Raw genomic sequence first — 18,424 nt, forward strand, 5'->3', positions numbered from 1 at the left:
AGAATTCTGCATTTAAGGAACATGTGGCATGTTTACCCAAGAATTCCTCCTCCTGAACAAACACTGGCATGCGTGCTCCTCCTCATAAGTTCTGGGACTTTTTCACATAGTATGAGGTGGGGGTAGGATATGTCATTTTGTTTTTTTCTTGTATAAATCCCCTCTGAAACAAATCCCCTCTATGACAACTCTTTCTATTTTATATAGATACTGAGGGCCTGGCTAATTAGCAAGGTACTATCTAGATAAATTTATCTTACTCTTTATAAGAGGTTAATTATCACTCATTATTTTCAGTCTGGACATGTCCCTAAGAATTTTGAGAAAACAGGAATCAGCAGGAGACTGAGCCTAGCTCTGGCAAGAGGAGCTGGTTATGATGCCTGTAAGCCTGCCCCCAACAACACTCCTCCCCCAGCAAGGCTCCTCCTCCAAAATTGTCATCAGTTGGAAACCAAGCATTCAAAGCACGAGAGTTAATGAGGGACATTTGATTCAAACCACAACACATATACTGAAGAAGCTCAAGTTCACTGAACAAGGCTAGGAGGAAGAAGATGGAATGTAGCCTCAGCCCTGCCTAAAATTGGTGATAGAACTTTTGGGAACTGTTGGTTTTTATGACCTTCCATTTTTCTGACTTTGAAATGTCAAAGTTGAAATCAAATTTTGAACCCATCTTTGTTCTGGATAATTTTGGCTCTCTAACATGGGTCCTCTCACATTCTGTTTAACCACTTATCTGCAATTTGAACAGGTAGCCAGTAAAATGGTTCTTCCCCAGCAGGCAAGTGTCTCTTTGCTTTGGCAGGAAAGCATGTCCAATGAGCTGTGGTGGCGCACACCTTTAATCCCAACACTGGGGAGGCAGAGGTAAGAGGATCGCCATGAGTTCAAGACCACCCTGAGAGTACATAGTGAATTCCAGGACAGCCTGAGCTAGAGTGAGACCCTACCTTGAAAAAACAAAAAACAAACAAACAACAACAAAAAAAAAAGAAAGCATGTCCATCACGCTCATCCTCACTATGCTGTCCAAGTTGTATGGGATTAATTCCCAGAAAAGTGGGCTCTGAGACAAAGATGAGATCACCACAAGGTGGAACACGGGTACGTGAGTAAAAGAGCAAGACTGTTGGACTTGTCTTCACTGCACCTGGTATTTGTGACTGAGAACTCAAATTCAACAGTGAAACATTTCCAGCCTGGCATTTCTAACAGGCTTCAAGAGCTATGCACTTCCTCGGATATCATTCACATATAGAACCACTACAGAAAAACAAAATCTTTGAGAACAGATCATGTTTAGAATTGTAGAAAATATTTTCAGGGTGGGGGTAATGAGTGAGAGAGAGAGAAAGGAGAGAGAGAAAGAGCAGTTCAAGTTCATGCAGGAGCACGCTGTGAGTGCATGTGTGTAGAGGCCAGAGAACAACTTTCGGTGACATTCCTCAGGCTTTGTCCACCTTATTAGAGACCAGGTCTCTAACTGGCCTGGAACTCACCTAACTAACATAAATGGCCTGGCCAGGAAGCCCCAGAAATCCACTTGTCCCTGCCTCTCCACCTCAGGGTTACAGGAACATGCTGCCACACCCTCCTCTTTTTTACATGGGTCCCAATAAATACACTAAGGTCCTCATGCTTTCCCTTCACCAACCAATCTCCTTGGGCTGGAATCTTTATGGATAGCATAAAACTCCATGCATTTCCACTGCTATAAATGGAAGGAAAATACTGACCCTACCAAGGAGCACTTTAATAACATCAAGAAAAATATAATGAACTTTTCCATGGCTTCAGCTGTTGAGACTCAATAATTTGTGTTTTGTTATAAATTGTTAACACTTGGCTTAAAAAAAAAAAGTAAAACTCTGTTATGGGTTCCTATGTTTGTGATACATCTTGGCAAATGATTACAAAGGAGCCACTTAAGAGTAGTTCTCTAAAAATTAGCCTTGGCAGTGCCAAAACTGTGATCTGGAAAGTACTTGTAATATTAAGGGGCATCCAAGAAATTAGGACACAAGGGAAATGAAGGCACAAAGCCAAAGTGGATTTTCTTTTTCACACAATGGGTTCATTTCGTATACCTTTTCTCTTCCTTGGTTGAAATTTGAGAAGTGTTTTCATTTTCATCTTGATTTGATTTATAATTCTTTTTTGTGGAAATGATAAAAAGACATTATATATGAATATCCAAAACGATTACTGTGTAATGACATGAAAATAGCCAACACTGAGAGTTACAAAAATGATGAATATATGATTTTTAAAAGAATTAAGAGTTGGTGAAATGAACCATACCATTGTTCAGATGTTTGAACATATGTTTGAAGCCCCAAAGCTTATATGTGTACAGAATTTTTCCCTATTGTAAAGTAATGATCCCTTCAGTTTAAATGCCATTTATATTATGAAAAATACAAACTATACATATCAGGTTATTTACATTTAGATCATCTGAAATGATGTCTTTTAAAATTCTTTCTAATATTTCTGGATTTCCATGATAGAAAGCATTCTTATTTCACATAGATTCTTTATAAATATCCCAATTACCATATCACATTTCTACATCTTAACATAAACCTAGAAACATTGCTGATAATTGTTACCCTCCTGCAAACTCTAATCACTTCATACATATAAAGGTTAAATATATATATATCAAATACATGCAGAATTGCTCATATTATTTTATAAAAATAACATCTTCCCAGTCTTGCCCATATTGATGCAGAATTTGGGTCCAGGAAGAGATGAAATTCCATGAAGATGCAAAAATTCTCAGGCCCATGGACCCCAACTTTTGGGTCCTTATCCAAATTAGCAAGAAATTGAAAATACCATCTCTGGGATGGGTAAATTATGAATTATTAAGTTTATCATAAGGAGAGTTGGGGTCTACAGGGAAGGATTGAAAACTTCAAGACAAAAAGAGGTTCTCCCCAGTCCCGGCCCAGCTGGGAAGGAGAGGAGATGGAGAAAGTCTCCCTCACATAGGAAAGAGTCTGGATGCACACACACAAACACACTCGCACACACACACACACACACACACACACACACACACAAACACACACACAGAGAGAGAAACAGAGTGAGAGAGAGAGGGAGAAAGAGAGAGAGAACAAAGTAGAAGAGCCCAGGTCAAAAGAATCTCCTGACATAGTGGGTCATAGAAGACAAAGAGATAGCAAAGGGTTCATAGTTTAAAGAGCAATCATGCCTGCAGTAAAACAGGAAAACACCCAGAAACAAAACATGTAGAAAGCAAGCAGGAAAACACCTGAGCAACAACTCCTCCTCTTCAGCCAGGCTGAGAAGGGGGAAGCTTACGGGGCTCCAGGAAGCAAAGTTCACGAGAGTAAGTAGAGGGATTCATTTACACACACATCCTACAAACATTTATGGATTAGACTTCCAATTAGAATGAGCCTCGTCATAAGACTCATCACCTATGTAAGAGAGGTACCTGATGGGCTGGCTGATTAAGGAGACTGACACAGGATTTGCCAGTCTACCCAAGTATGAGAAGCTTGAAGAATCAAGCTGCTACTGGGGAGTGTTTCTTGCAGCCATCTTGAATAAGACTAGGTCAGATGCAGGTCCTAGTCCTGCCAGAACTGGCAAGAGTGCATCGCTTTGGGCGTTTATCCCTGGCTGACTGCCTGTGTAAAGCTATCTTACTCCTATTTTCCTTCAAAATCATGCTGATCAATTTTCTATCCTGGTCCACATCAAACAATTAACTTGATTTTAAGATATATATATATATATATATATATATATATATATATATATATATATATATATATTTGCAATCTATCTATCTATATAGATATACTAAGTTATTGATTCAGAAACTTATAAAAGTCTGTACCACTGAACACATTTGCATCTCCCTTAAAGCATAGATTTCTCTCAGGTAACTCTTTATGATACAGATGAATCTATTCACGTAAACTCTTCCAAAATATCATTTGATTTGTTTATAAACTTTCAAAGGAATTCCTCCCTAATAAAAGTGCACTCTGCCAAGTACATCTCAGAAAAGTAATTATATGCTTGGGTTGTGAATTTTACTTTAGGACAGATTTCATTCTTTGTTAAATCCTTCTCTCTGATCACTTTCTATCTTTCTGTACCAACTGATACATGGATTTAGCTATCTGAAGTCTAAAGTTATACTGTTGCTGGTTCTGCAAAGAGTTACACCTCTTCTCGTATGTTGAATGAAATGCTTCCTTGAGGAGAAACTAGCAAATGTCTGCTTTCCCCAAGCTGAGGCACCAAATGAAAGACCACAGCACAGTGACACAATTACAGGGCTTTCAGATAATATTCTTTATTCCCTGCCTAGTATGGACATGGTCTGGCTTTAGTTCCTAGCACCACAAAAAATAAAATAAAATAATAAATAAATCAATATTCCCAGTAAGCTATTGTTTCAAATTTTACACAGAAAATAGCAAATAATTTTAATATAAATATTTCTCAAGTTTGGGGTGGGACATATTACTCTAAAAATAACTTTTGCTTGAGATTCATGTGTAAGTTAACATCCTGTTTTATAATTGATAAAACTTTAATCAAACGAGTGAATCCAGGCAAACTGAGCCTTAAAAACTTAGCTTGTTAGAACTAAAAGAAATTTTAGAAGGCTTAAGACAAAGGTCACCAAAATTATTTCAATAAATGGCCAGATAGTAAATATTTCAAGGATGGTGTGCCACATTAGACTTATTAAATTGTATTTTTTCTTCATTAAAAACTACTCACAACCCACAAATTGTACAAAAACAATTTGGCGGGTTAGATTTGGCTAGATGACCACAGTCTACCAATTCCCAGTGTAGATCATGAGTTATGGTTTTACTTATGAAACTTGAGCTCTTTGTTGACATCACAAATCGTGGATTTTTCCTTTGGTTTTTCGAGGTAGGGTCTCACTCTGGCCCAGGCTGACCAGGAATTCACTATGTAGTCTCAGGGTGGCCTCAAACTCACAGTGATCCTCCTGCCTCTGCCCCCCCCCACCCCGAGTGCTGGAATTTAAGGCATTCACCACCATGCCTGGCTACAAATTGTGGATTCTTTCCTACTTACCATGTCACTCAGATTAGTAGGGTTGCTGATAAGAGTAATATTGTCTCTAAATTTTTAGTTATTATTTTGTTTTGTTTTGTTTATTTCAGGCAGAGTCTCACTCTAGCCCAGAACCTAGAACTCACTACTTAGTCTCAGGGTGGCCTTGAAGTCACAGCGATTCTTCGACCTCTGCCTTGCAAGTGCTGGGATTAAAGTCATGCACCACAAAGCCTAAATTTCCTTTTTTTTTTTTTTCAAAAAATCAAATAGATGAAAATATATCTTCTGTTTGTTCAAATGAGAAACTTAATGTCGACCATGCTTTATTTCTGTAATTTGTGCATTTTACCTCCTTCTTAGTAAGGCTTGCTCGATTCTGGTGTTTCACTACTACTTACAATCTTCATAAAAAAAATGTTGAAGCTGTGCTAGAGAGAAGACTCAGTGGTTAAGGCATTTGTCTGCATGGCGTAAGGACCAGAGTTTGCTTCCCCAGTACCTACCTAATGTCAGATGTACAAGGTGGGGCATATGTCTGGAGTTCTTTTGCAGTAGCTAGAGTCCCTAGTGTGCCCATTCTCTCTCTCAGTCTATCACTTTTCTTACCTCTATTTCTTTCTTTCTCTCTCTCTCAAATAAATCAGCAAAATATTTATTTAAGTTGAAGCTATACTAAGCTGTTATGAACAAACTTGAAAAATCTCTTAATTTAAGGTAACCAAAGATCTGAATTCTTGTAGAAATAGAAAATGTCAGATAAATTATTAACTTTTTGAGCACAATTTTTTATCCTTCACTGTTTTTCTTGATATGTTCAAGTGCTCCCTATGTATTGACATATGAATTTATGAATAGAAAAATAAAATATTTCCAGCCTACTCCGGATATCCTTCTCCCATCTCTATTTGGCCTTTGCTAGCCTGACCATACTCTTAAGATCTTAGCTTATAGAGTCTTAGGTCTATATTTGTATATTGGCTACTTACTTACCTTGTGTCTGCCTCAGTCTTCCTCCTTTAAGTGCTCTTAGTAGCTGTTATCCCCTATAATTTCAGTTGATATATCCATCTGACTTCCAGTAAATCTTTTTATTTCTTTCAAATCCTTTCCAATAAATGTGACTCAGGCAGAAGACTACTACATAGGAATACCATGCTCAGTGACAGTGTGTGGTAAACAAGTAACATCAACAAATATTAGATAAATTAGATAAGATTTATAATTATTGATATTATTCATGTTGTTTTCCTTCTTGTCTAACTCTGAAGGTATAAAGACCTATAAGCCAACAAATATTTCTTAATACACTGTTAATTAAATTGAAGCTCAGGTTTTTTGTTTGTTTGTTTGTTTTTACTTTAAGTGCTTTCTTTTTAATTCTCCAGTGTTAAAAAAAAAAAAAGTATTAAGCCAGGCATGGTGGAACACATCTTTAATTCCAGCACTTGGGAGGCGTAGGTAGGAGGATCACCATCAGTTTGAGGCCACTCTGAGAATACAGAGTGTATTTCAGGTCAGCCTGGACTAGAGTAAAACCCTACCTCAAAACAACAAAAGAAAGGAAATAATAGTAATAAAAAGAATGTTCATGAATTTGAATCTTGCCTCAAAAGAAGGAATTGAGGCACAGAATTTAAAAAGCAAGTCAAAAGTCTATGGCTGGAAAGTTGATAGTCCTTAGGAGGGAAGCTACTACTATTGGTTGTGTAAGTAAATGTGTTGTGTCCATTAAAATGTCCCCTAAATATTGATGCTTATGCCCATAGGTTAATGTTGCTCTCACCTTAGGTCAGATAAGCTTCTATTTTACATTTGGTGATGACTATTGGGGAGATAGAAATTTTTCCAAAATTCTAGGAATACTTGACTCATTTAGCTCAGTACTGCAACATCTCTATGAGCCCCCCAAGGCTTGGGGAGCCTGAAGAAGAGGACACAGTAAGAATGAGAGCCAGGGCTGGAGAGATGGCTTAGTGGTTAACCGCTTGCCTGTGAAGCCTAAGGACCCTTGGTTGAGGCTGGATTCCCCAGGACCCACGTTATCTGGATGCACAAGGAGACACACATATCTGGAGTTCGTTTGCAGTGGTTGGAAGCCCTGGTGTGCCCTTTCTTTCTCTCTCTCTCTCTCTTTGCCTCTCTCTCTGTCACTCTCAAATAAATAAATAAAATTTACCAAAAAAAAAAAAAAAAGATTTAAGAATGAGAGTCAGAGGATGAGGAGGAGTGCTGGGGTATGATATCTTCCAGCAGAACATGTAACTTGCATTTGTGACCTCACAGTGGCTGTTGTTACCTGTGCAAGTTCTGCACAATATTGGGCCCATCAGCATTCCAGCAGAGATGGTGGGGCAGGGGAAAAAAAAAAAAAAAAAAAAAACAGTCCACAAGGGAGTAGAAGAGGGACTGTGAAGAAAGAAGAAGGGGTTCTGTGGAAAAGGGACACAGGAAAGGGGCAAACGATGGTAAGGCAGAGGATTATGATCAAAATACATTGTGTATGTATATATACTTTGTCAACAAAATATATTTATTTATTTTATTTTATATATTGATTTGGGAAAGAGAGAGAGAAAAAAAGAGATAGAGAGAGACAATGGGTGTGTCCGGACCTCCAGCTACTGCAAATGAACTCCAGACACGTGAGCCACCTTGTGCATCTGACTTACATGGGTCCTGGGGAATCAAACCTGGATCCTTAGGCTTCACAGGAAAGCATCTAAACTGCTAAGACATCTCTCCAGCCCCCCAAAATTTTTTAAAGAAAACAAAATGCTCTCCTTGAAGAAAAGATAAGAATCAAAGCTTAGCAGTTAAGGCCCTTGGCTGCAAAGCCTAAGGACCCAGGTTCAAGTCCCCAGTTCCCATATCAGCCAGATGAATAAGGTGGCACATGTGTCTGAAGTTTGTGTGCAGTGGCTAGAGGCCCTGGCATGTCCATTCTCTTTCTTTCTCTACCTCTCTCTCTTTCTAATAAATAAATATTTTTAAAATATAAAAAACAAGTATCATAGTACCCTAGTGATTTCATACTACTACATGAAGTGGTAATCCATCAAATATTATAGACAGCTTTAAATATACACATTATGCTCTGTGTGTCTATATACATCCATGAATATTTGAACAAATGAATAAGCACATTTAAATTTTTTTTTATGGAAAAGGGATTTAAGTCACAGTAAAAACTAAGTCATTATGAAACAAGTAGACCATATGTTATAACACAAAAACATCAAAGAGGTTGACAGAGGAAAGATATTCATACACATGTATGTTCACACATATCACAGTACACACAGCATACCTTATATGTACACACACACACATCACACACCATACCTACGATGGATGCCATGTGAAAACACAGACTTCATGGTCATTCTTTGCAAGCGTGACATTTGTTATCGAAAGAAATGAGAATTGTTGACACAATTATGATATAAGGAATGAAAACATGTTTAAATGTAAGACCGACAAAATAATTCATTTTAAGAATTTTTTTTAACTTTTTTCTCTTCTTTTCACAATTTTTATTAACATTTTCCACGATTACAAAAAATATCCCATGGTAATACCCTCCCCCCCCCGCAAGAAATTCTTGAGATCTATAGGAGAGTAGAGGAATTAATAAGAATAGAAAAAAGGACAGAACTTCAAGGAGTAACTAGGATTATATCCATTTATTATACTTAATTTGAAATATGAAAATGATATTAATGTATAGCCTATGTATTACTAGAAATGTGTATTTATAGAATTATAAAAATAATCTTATTAAACTACTATAATTTTGAATTGACTTGTAAATTTGAAACTTTTGGAAAATATGATGTGGCTTAGCAAGTGAGAATTGCTATGGTCGTTGTCAGATACAAATTGAGTTCCATAGTATTGTCATGAATTTCTTAAAATCACTCCATTGACTGGCTTCTAAGCTTTGTTTGTCTTGCCATTTAAAAAAAAAAATCACAGTATGCCATGATTTAGCTCCTTTTCTTGTGGCTAAATCAACCAAAACATTGCCAGGGAAAGTATGATAGTTTAATGAGCAAAAGACAGTTTGGACTCCTGTGCTAATATTTACTCCCTCTAAAGCTTAATGTTCTCTTTTATCTGTGTAATAATGTGATTAAATACATATTTAATATCTTGAAAATGGCTTTATGGTAATCCAAGACATGCCAAAGTCTGCATAATGTTATAACCAATTACGGAAAAAATCAGAGTGAAAGTTTCTTACTATGAATACTAGCAAATAAAGCCTAGACCCAGGACGGGTAGAGGGTTCTCCCAGGGAGATGATAATAAGGAGCCCATCACCAATAACTGTGCACTGAAATTGGCATTCATTAGATCATGCAAGGAGCCAGGTGAGCAGTAATGAATGAATCTTTAAAATTTTTATTTATTGGGCTGGAGAGATGGCTTAGCGGTTAAGCACTTGCCTGTGAAGCCTAAGGACCCTGGTTCGAGGCTCAGTTCCCCAGGTCCCACGTTAGCCAGATGCACAAGGGGGCGCACGCGTCTGGAGTTCGTTTGCAGAGGCTGGAAGCCCTGGCGTGCCCATTCTGTCTCTCTCCCTCTATGTGTCTTTCTCTCTATGTCTGTCGCTGTCAAATAAATAAATAAAAAATGAACAAAAAAAATTTTTTTTAAAAAATTTATTTATTTATTTATTTATTTGCTTATTTGTTTGTTTGTTTGTTTGTTTATAAGACAGGCAGATAGAGAAAATGCACTTGCCAGGACCTCTAGCCACTGTAAACAAATTCCAGGTACATGCACCACCTTGTGCATCTGACTTGTGTAGATACTAGGGAGTCAAACCTTGATCTTTAGGCTTTGCATACAAGCACCTTAACCAATAAGCCATCTCTCCAGTCCCATAATGGATCTTTTTTTAAAAATTAGTCTTGTACTAAGTGTATACAGCCAAGTTGGTATCTTTGTTAGCCTCCTCCCTGTCTTCCCCCCTCCTCAGGGACCCTACTCATTGGGGACATGGGTCGTGCACTGTGGGGTGAGCCCTCAGTTATGGGTAGGAGGCAATTCTTTGACACAATGTTCCATATGCTTTTATATTATAGTGACAAAATTCTCAAGGTCTCCACAGAATTTCATTAGCAGCATACACTATATTTAAAAGTTAATTTTGCCTGTGTTCAAGAAATAGATGATTTTTCTTTCTTTTATCTTCTTATATCTTTCACTCTCCAAACTTCATGGAGGCACCATCAGAAAACCAGGTTGAAAAAATTAAGATGCTACTGCATAAATTCTCCCAATCCCAACCACTTGACATCAGTGGCATTAATTATATATAATTATAATTAATTTAGTATAATTCATATGCACTCATAAATTTACAATATAAGTCATATGCATCAAACTATTTGACACCAACAGACAATGTTTTTTGTCATTGTTGAAGTTCTCTATTGAGTTTCTACAACGAAAGCTGAGTAAGGCTCTTAAATTCTCATGACATGAAATCATTCACTAGTTAAAATAAATACTTTCTCATTCATCCTTGCACATTACTGCATGACTACAATGACAAGGCATGGCCCTGTCTTGGTTAATACTTTTCACTCTAATTTTCAGATAGCATCTAACTAATGACATTCAATGGGTTGGGGAGATGGCTCAATGGATGAAATGCTTGCTGTGCAACTGAGTACCTGAGTTCAGATGCCCAGACCTTACATAAAAAGCTGGCAACTGTGACAAACTTTTATAATCCAATGTGTCTGCTGCCAGAAAGGGGCAGAGACATAATTGTCTGGAAGTTTACTAAGGGAATACTTAACAATTATAGACTCTGCCTCAGACAAGACAGAAGGAGAGGAGCCATCCAAAAGTTGTCCCTGACCTCCATGTGCACACCTGCACTTAACACACCTGTGCACACATACTAAATACATGTTTGAAATTAAAAGAATTAATAGCAGTCAGTATTTGTTATTCTGAAGTGAAGTTGCAAGTAGGATAAAGGCATTGCATCATTGCATACAGCCAGTTGTTGCAGCCAAAGTCATTGAATAATATTCAAGCCACATGAAAATCAGTTGAAATTATGCTTCATATCAAAAATAGGCTTTGCGTGGGCTGGAGAGATGGCTTTGTGGTTAAGTGCTTGCCTGTGAAGCTTAAGAACCCTGGTTTAAGGCTCGAGTCCCCAGGACCCACCTTAGCCAGATGCACAAGGGGGCGCACGTGTCTGGAGTTCATTTGCAGTGGCTGGAGGCCCTGGTGGGCCCATTCTCTCTCTCTCTGCTTCTTTCTCCCTCTGACTGTCACTCTCAAATAAATAAAATAAATAAACAATTTAAAAGAAATAGGTTTTGTGACAAATGAAGTCCTACAGGCACAAATTAATTAATTAGAGAGTATTAGGAAAACAAATGATGTCCTCAAATATTTTCATAAAAATGTTCCTAGAATACAATATCAAATTGCATATGATGAGTTATTAAGTTTTTGTATGATATCAATAATTAGTATATGATATGAGTTATAAAAACTATGTACTAAAAAACAAAATAGGATAAACTTACTTTTCAAACTTATTTTTATAGTTTTAGCTCCTTTCATCAAGATAAATTCTTAATTATCTTTTTAACATGTTGTTCCTTCTACATGGATAAGTTCCTTCTATGTGGATATCATTCAATGGATTGTAGAGAGGTATGTACACCAATGATCTCTCCAAAGTAAGTAAGGTCTACATGCACACGGGACACTCTAGGAATAGTAGCAAGACTGAAACATGTCACAAATAGATTTTTAACCTGAGGGAGCAGATGGCCAACTACTAGAGAATAAAGCATGCTTCAAAGCCAATTCTATTTGAAGGATGTTAAAACCATAATAAAAGAAGTGATAATGACATGCTTCTGGCATGCTGATCAATGGTTCGAGACCACATAGGCTGCAATTCAGAATAGCAGAGTCTCTGTACATCAGGATGGCTCAGGAACTGAGTCGTCCCTACAAAGACTGAGAAAACAACCTAAGCAGACTGTACTTCTGCACAAAATTGCTACCTTAAGAGGAGGTGAGTTAATCCTTAAATACGGTGTATCATGTGATCTGATTAATAATGCCAAAAGGTAGTACTTTACCTGAAAATTTACCACTTCACCCTAGTTCTACATAAGTTGTCTTCAGGTGACTAAATGTACATGTCTGTATGCTGTTAGGTCATTACCATCTGGATAATGAATCAACTATTTATATCAAGTGATTAATAATACAGATTTTATAGATAAGATGGGCTAATTTTTAAAAACAAATGAATTATCCAATTATAATTTAAAAACTGAAAACCACAAAGGGATATTAAGAATGTAACCAGTGTTAACAGACAAACTACATTAAATAAAATCATGTAATGAAATAGAATTATGCAAATCTTTTGGTTTCTATGGAAATAAAATATTTCTAAAATGGTTTCAAAGTGATCCCGCTGTTAATGTTAATTAGAAAATGGAAGCTTGAGCTATGAAAGCGCTTTTAATTTTTTGCTTCATTTTGTCATGATAATTCCAAACTGTAGAAGAGCTGAAATAATTCTAATACCTGCATTAGCTCAGTCTAGATTCTACTGTGAACAATATATTATATATTATCTCTTTTGTGGATCAAGCATGGGTCCTCATGACCATGAGAAACCACTCTTCCACAGAGCCACAATTCGGCTCTGGCTCACACCCTTATTATATTTCTATCTATCCATACTCTGACAATCCATCCATGCATTTGTTAACATGTTTCAAACTTACAGGTATTAACACAGTACATTCCAAAATACTATAGTGTAAAAAATACTAGATTTCAATACTTAAAATTCTTTTGTTTACTTAAAGTAAAAACCAAAAAGAATAAAATAGTCAACTCCTAGTTTTAGTTCTATTTGAATTGTGACAAGTGAACATACCTACTTTACACAGTCACTTATTAAACATAAGAATATTGCTATCATAAATGCTTTGCTATAATGATTTATAATAATCCTTTTACCCAGATCAACAATTAAGCTTTTTAAACACAATATCTTGCTTTTATGTGTTCTTAAAATTTACTTAGGATGAATCCAGACAGAGTGCATACATTAGTATTGATCACCTCCATTTCTCAGCAAACTTTGGGATTAATGTACATTTTAATTAATAAGTAGTCAATTGCTTTTTACTTCTGATTAATATGTCAGCCTATGTATCAACTCATTACTGATGAACAGTGTTTTGATATCATGGGAAAGAGACTGTGACATGCTTGGAATAATATTTTTGGGAACATGTATTTACTTTATTCATAAGTAAATTCCCAAGAGTAGGACTCTTAGAGAAGTCTCATATTTACATTTAGAAGAAACTGCTAGACCTTGCAAAGTGATTTTGACCTTATTGTACTTTTAAAATAAAAATAAATATTTGAAGAGAATTGGTTTGAAGTATAATCTCCAATAACAACATGAAAGTCACAAAAACAATAATCGACATATATTCATATTCATGCATAAAATTGATGTTGGATGCTGAGATATGTCATGAAAAACTAACAGTAATAATTACTAGTACCATAGCTTATATTTGGTATTTGTTCATTGAAGACTAGATACATTTTTCATCTTTCATCTTCTCCTAAAAGTACATGTTCACTCCTTAATAAATGTAGTTAGCCCTTCAAAATTATGGAGTACCTATATGAGTCAAGATATAGAACAAAGCAAATGTATTCACAGTAGGTTTTGGTATAGTTTTGTAATTGGTTCATTATATTAACCAATACTTTTACCACACATTTTTTGTTGTTTTTAATGTCCCTTCCTTTCCCTTACCATCTTCAATTGTCTATATTTATAATTCATTCAGCCTGAAAAGTTCTTCTGTCCAGAACACCCTTGTCAAATCACAGGTTTCAGCATAATTCTAGAAAAGCTATGCATGCAGGGACCACAATGCCTTCCAGTGAGTGCAGTAGACACTGAGCTTCAGAGAACCTACTGATACTTCAGGACTTAAACTTTATTTAAGGTTTTATCTCTCTCTCTCACATACACACACATGAAAGCTGTATGATAATATTTATCCAAGGCTACATATATATGCCAGTGTTTTTCATTAAGAACATACTTTGTATGTATATATCATTTGTTGGTACCATCTTTATAAATATAATTTCTATTCAAATATTTTATTCCTATTTTAAGTCATTTTGTTTTGACTACTGCTACTAACTGGAATCCTGTCCCTAGAATATTGATGCTCTGGTCTGCCTAGGGCATTACTACTGACATACCTCATCCCCCATGGAGAACATTGGTGGCCTCATTTCACATTAAAGTCAAGTATTTTCAAACATGGTGTGAAAACCCACTGGTTCCCAAAGTAGAATCTAGACAGAAGTTGCTACTTGTCACACACTTGTTTTGTGCCCTTTATTTATATTCCATAATTTGACCTGGAATTACCAGACAAATTACTCCTCAACCTTCAATGAAGCCCAGGCCCAGGGCAAACACTCACGCCGCCGCTTCAATACCTCCTATCACGCAGGTCCTTGACTCTGCGCCAATGCTCTAGGCATGCAAACTGCCACAACTGGGTTGCTGGAACCAGCGTGGCGTTGACCTGTTGGGGCAACACAAGAATTTGAAAGAAAGAAATACAGATACACGTAATAGAGTAAAAGCTAGTAGCCAGTGGTTTGTGAACTCTGATGGAAATATAGCAGCACTAGCCTAACTAACATTGGTTTATTTTATACACACTTATAAAACCTTCCACAGCAGTTTTCTTTTGTCAAATATAGCAAAAGCGGGCTGGAGAGATGGCTTAGCAGTTAAGCGCTTGCCTATGAAGCCTAAGGACCCCGGTTCGAGGCTCGGTTCCCCAGGTCCCACGTTAGCCAGATGCACAAGGGGGCGCACGCGTCTGGAGTTCGTATGCAGTGGCTGGAAGCCCTGGAGCGCCCATTCTCTCTCTTCCTCTATCTGTCTTTCTCTCTCTGTCTGTCGCTCTCAAATAAATAAATAAAAAATGAACAACAAAAAAAAAAGTTAAAAAAATATATATAGCAAAAGCATGGGACAAGGTCAGATGATGCAGGAATGAGTCAGCTGTAGACTGTTTCCTGCACGTACAAGGTCAGACCCATACAAACCGTCCCAGAGGAATTCAGGGGGGGCTGGGCCCCATTCGCATCTCTGCAGTTCAATTGGAGGCAAACACGGAAGTGCTTTTGTCCATGGCTTCTACTGGTTGTGGGTCTCTATGCTGGGTAGTGTGACAAACTCCTGATATTTGTCTCACGGTTTGGAAGCCAGAAGTCTGAACTTAATGTATTGGCATAGCCATACTTTGTGTGAAAGCAGTGTGGGAGAATCATGCCTGCCCCCCCAACCCGACTCAAGGGCAGCTCTGAGGCTTCCCCTGACCTGAGGGTGAGTGATCATGTCTGCCTTCGCCTTCATCACTCCCCTCCGTGCACCTTTCCTCTTCTTTCTTGTCTTCAGATTCCAGTCCCACGCTCACTTAAAACATCTCATCTGAGGTTTCACTATCATATGTATCTGTAAGAGTCCTTTTTCTTCTTTTTTTTTTTTAATTTTTATTTATTTATTTATTTGAGAGTGACAGACAGAGAGAAAGACAGATAGAGGGAGAGAGAGAGAATGGGCGCGCCAGGGCTTCCAGCCTCTGCAAACGAACTCCAGACGCGTGCGCCCCCTTGTGCATCTGGCTAACGTGGGTCCTGGGGGAATAGAGCTTCGAACTGGGGTCCTTAGGCTTCACAGGCAAGCGCTTAACCGCTAAGCCATCTCTCCAGCCCCCTTTTTCTAAATAATAGTACACTTTCTGCTTCGTGTGTGTGTGTGTGTGTGTGTGTGTGTGTGTGTGTGTGTGTGTGTGTGTGTGTGGTGTATGTGTTTGAGACAGTCTCCCCAAGTAGCCGATACTGGCCTCAAGCTCACAATTCTTAAACCTTGAATTTCCAGGTGCTTGGATTACAGCTATGGGCCATCATACACTGCCTGAATATACTTTGGTGAGCAAGAATTCAATCCATTACAAACTCTGTGAACACTCTCCTATAATCTAAGATTCTTCTTCTAGTCCTGGTCTAATTGAATATTGTGTATTTATTTATTTATTTTACAAGAAGTGAGAGAAAGAAAAAGAGGCAGATAGAGAGAAAATAGGCACAGCAAGGCCTCCTGCCACTGCAAGTGGACTCCAGAAGCATATGCCACCTTTCGTGTCTGGTTATGTGGGTACTGGGAATTTGAACCTGGGTCCTTAGGCTTTGCAGACAAATGCCTTACCCACTAAACCAAAGCAATTTCCAAGGTGTGTATAACTTGGGAATGCTTTGGGAAATATTGAAAGAATTAAATGTTTTTTCTTCCTATTTTCCTAAAGAATAAACTATATGAATCATAACTACCTTTGATATAGTGGTGTTGGTTCAAAGGTAAGAAAAGAGGGCATAGCTTCATCTTCCCAAAGCAGGAATTTAGAGATATTTGCTAAAAATAATCTGGATGGCATTTTAGGGGTAACTACAATTTCACCTTAGCCCCCGGCCATGACATGAACAAGGACCATCCATAGGTAATACCCCTAAGGAGAGTACACGGAATGCGCCTAGCCCTCACACTGACAACACACTGCCAAGACTCCTGAACTTGCATCCTGAGAATGCAATGAATCCAAAGTCGTTGGTATTTCTTAATGAAGCCTGAGCCCTGGGTCTAGACATTTGGTGTCTGTCAGTCCTCAGGTTCTTCAGTCTTAACACTGTACTGTCCTTGTGAGTGCTCTCCCATGCACTCCAGAATGCTGCACAGCCCAAACGCACCCAGGGCCACTAGCATCCCTCCCAGTCAGGAGAGTGAAAACATCGCCAGACTCTGGGACTGTCCCCTGGGGCAAAACCTCTAATGCTAAAGAGCCACCAATGTGCTGAATGCTATTAATGTTTATATCCATAAAACATGTACATTACTTTCACGTTGTCGAGCCATTCTCTGACATTCAGCTGCTTTTGAATTAAAAATATTTTAATATCTTGGATGTGCTACAGTTTGGTAATTGTTACTTTCAGGTTTACTTTTAAATGAATACAACATCATCTATTTCACCCTTTTGAAAACTGATAGATTTTTTTTTTCAAGCTAATAGAGTTATTTGGGCCTCTTACATTCCAGGTCATTAATTTTAATGGTTAAGACAATGGTATACAGCACTCTCCGGAGACGAAGGTGCGTGCTGATAATCCACTTCCATGCAGGGAAATACTGTTTTCCCTGGTGAAAGCAAGCCATTTCTTTGAATTCAGAAACATTTAGTTTCTAAGGCTCTGTTACCATTTTATTTAAAGCTCCATTAGCACCAACATATTGAACAATAGCTCACAATTTTGCCCCACATATGATTCATTTACAGAACTAAATGCTCATAAAAATATCTAACTGATAATTTATAGACCTTCTGTCTCTGTAATACAATAGAAAGAGTTTCTAATTAAAGTGGAATAAAAGGGAAAAACAAGAAATGTGAAACAATTGTGCATCCTTTATTTTAGACAGTAGTCTTTCCTTACTGAAGTGTATACTACCATATAGTTACTAAATTGTTAATATATCAATTCCATTTAATGTAGCAAAAGACATACTAAAAGACTTTCTGATTTAAAATAATCTTTCATGATCTGATCAAAATCTGAGGCCCATTGGTTTTCACCTTTCAGATCCTAGGAAATTTCAGAATTAACTGATTTCCCAAGAAGATAATTCCACTGGGATGGTATGATTAGTGAGTCAAGAAAAGTAACCATGTGAACAAAGTATAGATTAAATGCTTACTAGACCCTGCCTTTTGGTATAGCTTTCTGTTATGGGTCATTTCCAGCTTGTGTGGAGATTAACGGCTGGATAATCTTGAAGAGGAGACCCCTTGAGAAAATAATAGAATTTACCAAAACCGATTTAAACTCATAATCATGAAATAGGACCTTGAAAATGAGGAGGCCTGAGGCTTAGCCTTCCTATCCACCAATGTCTTTACACTGCTATCGCGATCCACCTTTCCCCTGCCTCCCTCCTCATACACACTGAGGCGTGATCAGGTTGTCTGGATCCTGATGAGTTCTGCGCCAGGTACTCTTCTCCACACATGTGAGGAAGAGGTGGTACCGGCTAAAACACTGGCACCCTTAACTTTGGCTTCTCGTCACTTACCACAGGCTAGCAAGAGATAATTTTGGAGGCTGCTTTGTTTTCTTTAACACTACTTTCTGCAGAAAGCTCCTAAATACTCCT

The sequence above is a fragment of the Jaculus jaculus genome, chromosome 8 (assembly GCF_020740685.1).
Source record: "Jaculus jaculus isolate mJacJac1 chromosome 8, mJacJac1.mat.Y.cur, whole genome shotgun sequence".
Lineage (NCBI taxonomy): Eukaryota > Metazoa > Chordata > Mammalia > Rodentia > Dipodidae > Jaculus > Jaculus jaculus.